We start from the raw sequence: 10,067 nt of genomic DNA, 5'->3' as shown, positions 1-10,067 counted from the left end.
CCTCTGACCCCCAATGCCTTTCAAAATTATATTTTGTCTCTGGACTCTTACTTAAGTTACACACAGCCTTTCTCCAGATTGCTGAACCCTTCTAGATGCTGGAACAGAGAACCCCAGCATTAATGGTGCCTGAACCCAGGCACATGCCCTGACCTGGAATCGTACTGAGACCTACTGGTTCATACCACTGAGCCATGCCAGTCAGGCTCTTCAACTATCTCCTTTAAGATAAAAAATCATAACAGAATTATACATCACAGGATAATACATAACAGACATTTGGGAAACAGAGAATGACAAAAATCTTGTATGATTTTCCAATTAGCACAACCATTGTTATTATAGTACTAGGGGCCCGGTGCACGAATTCATGCATGGGTGGGGTCTGGCTGACCTGCCCCAATGGAGGCCAATTGGGGGCAGGGCCAGCGGGGGAGGGGAGGTAGGAGATTGACCGCTGGTCACCACCCCAATTGGGGTGGGGGATGCTGATTGTCAGTTGGCTTCCACATTGTGCATCGTAGCAACTGGTCATTCCACTGTTTGGTCACTGGGCTTTTATACATATAGATATGTTCCCATCTAGACTCTATTTTGCACACATCTTTTCAATGTAAATTTTGTGTTCTCTCATAAATATTTCATTACAAATATTTTTCATGTTACTATACTGGCTTCAGGATAATTTTAAATATTGCACAATGTTCTCTTTTGTATAAGTACTATAATTCATTAAACCATTTCTCTATTGCTATATATTTAGGTGTGTTTTCTAATATTTTCACTGATATAGTGACACAAGGAGCTTAGCTCATAGCATTTCCTCACATTTTATTGTTTTGTTTGGATCAAGTCTCAGAGATAAAATTAAATCAAAGAGTCAAAAGTTTGAAAAATTATTCAGAAGGACATATTTCAAATATGTCCACAATTCTTTGCTACACCTCTTTTCAAGAAGTGGCGGCGAGGTCTCCTCTCCTTGAATGTGGACTGGGCTTAGTGACTGACTTATAAGGAATAGAAGAAAGCAGAAGAGATGGTGGATCACTTAGCTAAGCTGCTCTTGAATTCCCAACTCTCCGAAATGATGTGAGATAATGTTTTCTTAGGCCACTGCATTTTGGGATAATTTTTTATGCAACAGATAACTAATATAGCAGCAAAGAAAATTGTAGCATTTTTATAAATAAGTTTAAATATGACGCACGCAGGGAGCACCCACTTCTAGGCAACCATGGAAATTCATTGCCACTTAAGGTACAAAAAAAGAGCCAGTGAGAGAGACAGGGAGAACACAGAGGGAGAGAAGAGAGAAACTACGAGAGGAAAAACTAGAAGGAATAAAAGAGAAAACTTTAGCAAGAGGGGGACCTGGGAAAGGTGACTGTGTGTCCTAGTTTACCCTGGACAGTCCTAGTTGTGGTGTTATCCTCATGTAATTATGAGTAGAGTCCCCTTTCACTTTCAAAGGGTACTGGTTTGGATGATACATTAACGACTGTGGACATAGGCCAATATCTCAGCCTTCCTTCTACCCAGTTTTCTGTGCTAATATTCCATCTTTCCCTCATGCCTAGTTGGCCACAACCCCTTGGGAATATGCTCGGAAACACTAACGCAGAAGCCGACATTTCCCGCCAAACCAGAGCCTTAAGTTCACACCTCTTCCAGGAGGTAGGGTCACCTCCGTCAGCTTCCTAGTGTTCTTGCGTCACAGTAAGCGATTTATCATGGCAGGTAAGAGACTGGATCAACACTTAGGCAACCTAGATCTGAATCTCAGCTTTATATTTAACAGCGGTTTGACTTCAGAGTATTATAAGACTTCTTTCCGTTTCAGATATAAGCTGGGACATATAGTATTATCTACTACCTCGTAGGACTGTTGAGGGTATTAATGAGATCGTGTATACACAGTCAGTCCCTGACTTATGATGGTTCAACTTAACAACTTTTTCCACTTTACAACGGTGTGGAAGTGATACGCATTCAATAGAAACTGTATTTCAGATTTTGAATATTCATCTTTTCCTGGGCTATCAGTATGCAGTAGGATATACTATTGTGATGCTGGGGCAGCGGCAGTGAGCCCAGCTCCAAGTCAGCCACGAGATCACTTGGGTTAAAAACTGGTACTCTGCCCTAAACGGTTTGGCTCAGTGGATAGAGCATTGGCCTGGGGACTGAAAGGTCCCAGGTTCGATTCCGGTCAAGGGCATGTACCTTGGTTGCGGGCACATCCCCAGTGGGAGGTGTGCAGGAGGCAGCTGATGGATGTTTCTCTCTCATCGATGTTTCTGACTCTCTATCCCTCTCCCTTCCTCTCTGTAAAAAATCAATAAAATATATTAAAAAAAAACAAAACTGGTACTCTGCTGTGCACTGTATTGCCACCATTTTATCAAATACTAGAGGCCTAATGCATGAAATCCTCTGCCTTGGCCCCTGCCACCATGGCTTCATCTGGAAGGTCATCCAGGACAACCAGTCTAATTAGCATTTTACGCTTTTATTATTATAGATTGTGTTCTGAGCACACTTAAGGTAGTCTAGGCTAAGCCATGATATTTGGTAGGATAGATGTACTATATGCATTTCAACTTACAGTATTTTTCAATTTAAAATGGATTTATTGGTTTGTGATCACATCATAACTTGAGGAGCATCTTTAAAATGTTTAGCCTAGTGCCCAGCATATACAGAAAAGTTACACATATACAATATAGGTATATACTATGTATATAGTACTAAGTATTGTACATGCATAATACATATGAACATATGCTAATTAATCAGCACTTACTATCACAGAAGGCAAACTCATCTCCTAGAGGCTGAAGTATTTTAGCTGTTGAGGCATGTATTTTACTAGAAAGCTCTCGAGTATGGGATTAACTGTATGTGTTAGTTTTCATATTAGACGGCAGAGACCTACTCAAGGAAGTGTGTTAAGGATAAAGTAAAAGTCAGGCAAAGACTGTGCCTGCTCTTCAGGCTTGATATGCCTTACCTGATTCCTTCCTTCCTTCCTTCCTTCATTCATTCATTCCTGTTCAGTCACTAGATCCTAGGCACTATGTTAGTCACAGGATTGAGCCATACTTTTCAACAAGGTTAAGGCTTTATTCCCACTTCTTTAAGGAAAGTATTACACTTAAAAAATAAAAAAAGGTGCTGTGTGTGAATATGAGTGACTAGGGATCTGAAGCTAAATTAAGATATATAAGTGTTTTTCAGGATGACTGGATTTTATTTTAAATTAGCTTTGAGCAATAGAGCAGTTTCCTCTATAAAATGAATGTATTTTAGTTTTTGACTTAATGTGTGTTTTTTAAAACTAAGACTGGAAAAATGCAAATTATGTGAATATATAATTTGGAGTCCTTAAAATATCAGCAGAAGCTGACAGAAAGGCAGAATTTTTATTTTTTATTTTTTGCTGTGGGCATTCCTCTTTTCTGTTTTTAAGAACAAGGAAAACTAGTAGACAGAAATAGCTCTAGGTCCATAAACTATATGTACATTTCACATGCACAGCATAAAATAAATAAAGTAGGTGCCTGAGAATTCAGTAGACGAAGTTGGTGGCAACAATTAAAATGGGAAGTATGTACAGGATAGGGTTAAAGTATTTGGCAATATTTACCAAAAAAATGTTTTTAAAAATATTGTTATTCCACTTTAATAATAAGTACCACTTTATATTTTTTAATAGGCCATGAATTTAACTTTGTATTAATCTTTAAGGTCAAGTTGATGAACATGATTGCAAATAAACTGATTCTAGATAGGGATATTATGTTAGGGGTAATAATAAATAACATTTATTGTTTGCTCAATTCAGTGCTTTACAGGCAATTTCCCATTTAATTCTCATAACAAGCCTAAGACTCAGCTGCTATCATTACCTCATCTTACATGTGGAAAAGCTGAGGCATGGAAAATGTAAGGGGGGAGATATCTGGGTGGGAAGAGATTAAGCAAAGAACTTTTATGCATACGTGCATAGCCCATGGACACCGACAATAGTGTGGTGAAGGCCTGGGGTGGGGGATGGAGGGTGGGGGCAGGGCAGAAGAGGTCAATGGAGGAAAAGGGGGTGCATCTGTGTAACTTTCAATAATAAAGATAAATATATAGAGAAAATGTAAGAACCATGCTTAACTACGATGGTCAGTAAGGAGCGACAGAGCCAGGGTTTGAACGCAGGAAGTCTGACTTGAGAGCCCATGCTGTTCTGAATGGATGGACGCAATATATCTCCCTTGTTTTTGCATATTTTCCCATTGGTCCTTTTTGAAATCGTACGTCTCTTGGAGACTTTTTGTCCTTGCCCATTTTCTCAGTTCTATCCAAGGGTCATTTAACATTGTAGCTATGCAAGTCCACACCGCTCTGAACGACACACTGACTCGTTCATTTGGTGGAAAGGGAGAAGCCAACTTGATTTTTAAAATACCACAGGAATCTAATTGAAAAAAAATTCATGAATCACCTTAATGAGAAACGGTATCAGGATCTCAAGTGCAGAGAACCGGAGACAAATGCTTTTTCCAAAGTGCTCATCAACCGCAGAGTCATCTTGAATGAAAATGCCGTTTGCAATCCATCGTCTGGCAGCAGCAGCCCTTCAAGGCCAGGGGGTGAGAAGCGGCTCTGAAAGAACTGGTCCTCTCTCTCCTGTTTGAAGGTGATGGTGTGTCTATTACTGCAATGGGAGGTGACCAGTGCTCTTTCCAGCACTGGGTAAATTAAAGACAAAGCCGACACGCGATTCGCTGGTTCTTGCGTTTCTTTTCTTTGCAATTGTCATTTATCATTTCCTTCCCCAATTTGACCCCCAGTAGGCTCTCTGTTATTACAGTCACTTGCCTGTAGCCCTCGGCTGTGCCCTAACAGTTGAGGGTGTGTTTTCTGTCCTCTTTGTTCTGCATGTCCTTTAAATCTCCATTTTATCTAAATAGCTTCTGCCTGATGTGAAATTTTTAAAAAATAGTATAACTTCATGCTATTATTCCTTATAAATTTATATTCTGCCGGAGTTAAAGGTTAACTTTATACCTTTTCTTAAGTGAACCCATTTGGAATTGGGTTGATGACATCATATTGATGAAACTTAAAAAATCAATTCAGACAGTTCATCACAATTGCTCCCTAGACACCAAATTGTCCTAGAGCTGACGCCGTGTTGTTTGTTGCAAGCAGTATACTTGTCATCTTACTATCATTTTCTCTTAGTTTTCTAATACAAGAACCATTTTCTCCACGTAATTTTGAGAAAATCCATGTCCACTTCCGAATAGCATAAATTATTACCCTTTTCTTCACCTGTCTTTTTACCATCCTAAATCCCACCAAAGCCACGGACACCTTTGCACACTTGGCCCAAACTTCCATATCTCAGGGAAGGATGGCTAATATTCAAAACTTAGGGCCAAAGGAAAATGCAGGACTCTTTGTTAAAAACCCAAACAAAATGAAACAGGAAAAAGTGTTAAGATGTTAAAATACAAAGCTTTTCCCTTTCTTCCGTGGTCTCTCTCATTCTCAACTTATGATGTTTTTTATTTGCTACTTAATGTCATTTTAAGTAAATATTGAAATGATCAGCATGACTTTCCCATGCAGCATTATATAGTGCGGTGCCAGTTTTAAATGCAAATGTCAGAGCGTGTCACTGCTAGGGGGGACCAGGGCACCTACTTACTGTGTAAGTCAGGCCTCAGCTTCTGAGAGCACTTCCAGCTGCTCGCGTCAGAATCCTGATGGCTGAGGGAGGAAGAGCTCTCCCCCAGCACACAGCAAGCCAGGTGTGCTGCTCTGCGCGCTGGGTCCTTTCAGGGCGAGTGTGGACCCTCTCAGGGGCCCTGGGACCCCATCCCATGCCTCAGTGCACATGCCTTTGCTCAGGCCTGGCAGGGGCTAGGTTCCCTCTGGTGCCCCCTGCTGGACGCCTGAGCCATGCTCCAGCTGGGGGAAAGAACACGCTGGGGATGTTCAGTCTCACATCTCTGCTTCCCACAGGCCTGACACCCCCAACCCACAGTGGGTGGGCAAGTCCCAAGGGTGTTGCACCCTCGGTGTTAGAAAGTCCTAGTACTTGGCTTAGGAGTGGTGGCCGCGGGCGGGCTGCCAATTGACGCAGGGTGCACTGCCAGCCTAGGGCAGGACGGCCTCCGTGTTCTGCCTCAAGATGCTGTGGGTCACCGGTACCCGTCCTCTTCCCCATCCTCATCCATATTTGCACCCAAGCCCCTGCAAGGAGGTTGGAGGGTAGAGGTGGAGAGGGTGGCCGAGAACCCCTCCAGGGAGTGAACTGTGTGAGCAAAGGCTCCATGCACAAGCTCCACTGTCCCGCCGACCTCACTCACAAACTTCAAAGCTAGTGTTAAGAATTACTAGTGACCCGGTGCACCAATTCATGCACATTGAAAGGAAATTAATTAGAAGGTGGCTCGTGGGGCGGGACTGGGCGAGATGGGTCAGATTACACCCTGGAGCCAAACTCCCATGGTCCCTCCCTGGCAGGCCGCACCTGGGGCGGTGCTGTGGCTCAAAGAGCGGAGTGAGTAGGGGTCCCTCCAGCCTGGCCTGAGGGGATTGGGCCAAAACCGGCTCTCTGACTTCCCCCGAGGGGTCCCAGATTGCAAGAGGGCAGTTCTCGGGTGATGCACCCCAGAATCGGGCTCCCTCCTCTCTGGTCCTGGGGGGCATCACCCGAGAACTGCTGCTGCCAAGTCACTGCAGCTTGGCAGCTCCTGTGTTGAGCGTCTGTCCGCGGATGGTCAGTGTGCGTCATACTTATCAGTCGGAGGGTCACTTAGCCTTTTATATAGATAGATAAGCTGGTGATTGCTGAACATTAAACCACAAGCACAGGGCCACTGTGGTTTGGGCCTTTGTGCACCTGCAGTGGTCACATGGCCCTGAGGCTGGTCCTGCCCAGGAACATTAAGAGGGAGTCAGTATTTGACCTTCAAGGAGGTAGATGTAAAAAACAACAGTTTTTTAAAAAAGATCATGAAAAATGACTTTTTATTGTTCCCTCTCATGACTCATACATAAAAATTTAAAAATACCTATTTTATTTTTCTTTAAGAAAATATGAGGAACATCTCTTTCATGAATATTAAAAAACCCTACAGGAAATATAATTTTCCCCACTCAACCTGTATTCAAGCCTTTGGGATGATGATGATGATGGTACTACTAGGTGAACTTACTCTATGTGCCAGATATTGTGGTGGCACTGATTTTATACAAATTCACTTTATGGAATTACTTCATCTAATCCCTGTAACATGGGAAAAATACAATTTTTAGCCCCAATTTAGAGATGAGGAACCTGAGAGAGGAAAGTCAACCAGCCTAAGACCAGGAAATGAAAAAAATGTGCCATCATGATCAGCATTTATTATAATAACGTAAAATACTTTCAGGTCAGGAAGCCTATAAAGAGATATATCACATCTGGAGGTCAGATTGGGACAATGTATAATCATGTCAGTAGAAGCTGAAAGAGCATTTGAGCTGATTCAACACTCATTCATTTTTCCAGACTCCTCTAAATCCAGAAAATAAAGAATGCTTTCTTAACAAGATAAAGTATTGTCTCACAGCAACAGGAAAATATTGTACTTAATTTGAAACAGAGATAATCCTAGTAAAACAGGAAATAAAAACTTTTCTGCCATCACTACTATTTTACGTTGTTCCGGAAGCTATGACCAATGCAATAATACAGGAAACAGAAGTAAGAGCAATAATATAGGAATGACAAGGACATATCTACCTTCACTTACATGATTGTCCACCGAAAACTCAGGAGAATTAATGGGAAAAAATATCAGAACTACTTAGAGCTAAGTGGCTGAATAAATCAACTACTTTTCTATGTATCCATAATAATCAGATAAAAAAAAAACCTAAGAGGAAAATTTCCATTCCTAAAAGCAACAATAAGTATATAGGATCTAGAAAAGACCTTGTGAGCAGCAGTAGGACCTAGGTAATAAAAGCCATAGATCTTGAGAATAAATAACTGGAATCACTGTTCCTGGAGGGGATGAAAATGTTACAAAGGTACTGTGGTGATTAATTTTTTGTGACATCTTGACTGGGCCATGGAGTATCCAGATTATTTGGTCTAACATTCTGAGTGATTCCGTGAGGGAGTTTTTCATGAGATTAACATTGAAATCAGTCCACCAAGTAAAGCAGATTGCCCTCGCTAACGTGGGTGGGCCTCATCCAATCAGTTGAAGACCTGAATAGAAGAGTAAGGCTGACTTCCCCGCAAAGGAGAACCAATTCCTCCTGCCTGCCTTTGAACTGACACATCAGCTCTCCTGGTGGAGTCTGCCAGCCTCAGGGCTGGAAGTAAACCACCGGCTCTCTGCTCTCAGGACTGCGACTCAGACTGGATGGGACCATCGGGTCTCTGGGTCTCCAGCTCTCTGATTCCCCCTGCAGACCTTGGGACTAGTCAGCTTCCATAATCTTGTGAGCCAATTTTTATCATAAATCTCTCTCTTCATATACATGTAGATATACATATATACATACATATATACATCCTATTGATTCTGATTCTGTGGAGCGCCCTGACTGATATAGGTGTGATGGCTTTCCAAATTCATTCATAACTTTAAAGTGAAGGGGATACGATAAAACAATTCTAAAGTTTATCTGAAAGAATAAACAAGAACAGTTAAGAAAAATTTTAAAACAAGAGGAATCTAAGTGTGGCCTATTGAGGGGAAGACAAACCAGTCTTATGAAATATGAAGACATTGGAAAGCTAAAATAGCCGGACTGGTTTGGCTCAGTGGATGGAGCGTCTGCCTGCGGACTCGGGGGTCCCAGGTTCGATTCCGGTCGAGGGCATGTGCCTTGGTTGCGGGCACTTCCCCACTGGGGGGGCGTGCAGGAGGCAGCTGATCGATCTCTCTCATCGATGTTTCTGGCTCTCTGTCCCTCTCCCTTCTTCTCTGTGGAAAGTCAATAAAATATATTAAAAAAAAAGCTAAAATAACTAAAACAATGTAGTTATAAAGATAGCCAGACAGTCCAAGGGAAGAGAACGGTATCTTAAAACAGATTCGAGTGTGTAAAATATTTAAAATATAATTTACATTATATTAGGTGGCAAAAAGGAAGAATTATTCTGTAAGTAGTGCTCTATAACTTGGTTAGTTATTTATTACTACAGGTCCGGTGCATGAAATTCATGCACGGAGATGGGGGAGGTCCCTCAGCCTGGCCTGTACCCTCTCATAGTCCGGAAGCCCTCAGGGATGTCCGACTGATGGCTTAGGCCTGCTCCCCAAGTGGGCCTAAACCGGCAGTTGGACATCCTTAGCACTGTGGAGGTGGGAGAGGCTCCGGACACCACCGCTGCACTCGCCAGCCATGAGCCTGCCTTCTGGCTGAGTGGTGACCACTCCTGTGTTGAGCATCTGCCACCTGGTGGTCAGTGCACGTCATAGTGACCAGTAGTTGCACCATTCAGGTGATTTGCATATTAGCCTTTTATTATATAGGACTAGGGGCCCGGTGCACGAAATTCGGGGGGGGGGAGTGTCCCTCAGTCCAGCCTGCCCCCTCACACATACTGGGAGCCCTCAGGTGTTGACCCCCATCACCCTCCAATCGCAGGATTGGCCCCTTGCTCAGGCCTGACGCCTCCACCAGAGGTGTCAGGCTTGGACAGGGGACCCCCATCTCCCCCCGATCACTGGCTCTGACCCCCGCCCAGGCCTGAGGCTTCTGGGCCAGGAATCATGACTGGCAGGGGACCCCCATCTCCCTCTGATTGCTTGCTCCACCCCCCGCCCAAGCCTGACGCTTCTGACCCAGGCTTCCGGCCTGGGCAAGGGGACCCTCATATCCCCCCAATCCCCGGCTCCGCCCCCCACCCAGGCCTGGGTAGGGGACCCCCCCCCCAGCTCCTCGCGGTTGCAGGCTCCGCCCCTGCCCAGGCCTAACGCCTCTGGCTGAGGCGGCTGGCCTGGGCAGCAGGGACCCGCAGCTGCAGGGGCCCCGTGATCGTGGGCGTCGCTTTAGGC

This window comes from Myotis davidii, unplaced genomic scaffold, assembly GCF_000327345.1.
Source record: "Myotis davidii unplaced genomic scaffold, ASM32734v1 scaffold71, whole genome shotgun sequence".
In the NCBI taxonomy this organism is placed as follows: domain Eukaryota; kingdom Metazoa; phylum Chordata; class Mammalia; order Chiroptera; family Vespertilionidae; genus Myotis; species Myotis davidii.
Note: the sequence above shows the minus strand (reverse complement) of the source record.